Source organism: Octopus bimaculoides, chromosome 4 (genome assembly GCF_001194135.2).
Source record: "Octopus bimaculoides isolate UCB-OBI-ISO-001 chromosome 4, ASM119413v2, whole genome shotgun sequence".
In the NCBI taxonomy this organism is placed as follows: domain Eukaryota; kingdom Metazoa; phylum Mollusca; class Cephalopoda; order Octopoda; family Octopodidae; genus Octopus; species Octopus bimaculoides.
Genome location: NC_068984.1, coordinates 44,212,017 through 44,212,888, shown reverse-complemented (window position 1 = coordinate 44,212,888; position 872 = coordinate 44,212,017).

Sequence of the window (872 nt, the reverse complement as noted above, 5' to 3'; positions counted from 1 at the left end):
ATAAGTACTAGGCTTACAAAGAATAAGTCCTGGGGTCGATTTGCTCGACTAAAGGCGGTGCTCCAGCATGGCCGCAGTTAAATGACTGAAACAAGTAAAAGAGTATATATATATATATATATATATAAAATAAATGCCATAACGAATTTCTGCGTGTCAGTGTGTCACACTTTGACCCCTTCTTTCACTATTCAATGATACCCCTTTTGCTGGGGTGAGAGTAATAGTATGTATAGAGATGGTGAGGGCGGTAGTAGATTGACAGTTGAGATGGTAACGGGATGATAGTAATAGTATGAACTGTAGTTGTGATAGAGGCGGAGGCGACGGTGTTGATGATGGTGGTGGTAGCTGAGGCAGTCAAGCATGACGGTGATAGCAATGGATGGGAAAGACAGTGGTGATGGCGGTGGAGGAGAAATCGGCGAAGTCAAAGGTGTTGATGGTGGTGGCGTCAGAAATCTGAATGGTGTGTGTATGACAGTTGTGGTGGTGATGGTGGTGGTACTGGTGATGGTGATGGTTGAAAAGAATCAAGAGAAAGAAAGAAGGAAAGAGGTTAGACAGAAAAAAAAAAATTGAATTGAACACCGAATGGGAAGACAAAAATTGTTGGTTATCATGCAGCTTTGCAAAAAGTTTCAAGTCGATATATTATACCATTGTTTTGACGAAAATTGTTCATTGCTTGAAAAATATTGGTCAAGTTTAATAAAATTTAATATGTACTCAATGCATAAAGTGTCATTATTAAGCCCAAGGCCTAATTAAGAGTCCTCCACAGGAGCTAGCTTAAAAGCCACCCTGTCGGGCTGCTTTTAGGCTAGTATCTATCTATCTATCTATCTATCTATCTATCTATCTATCTATCT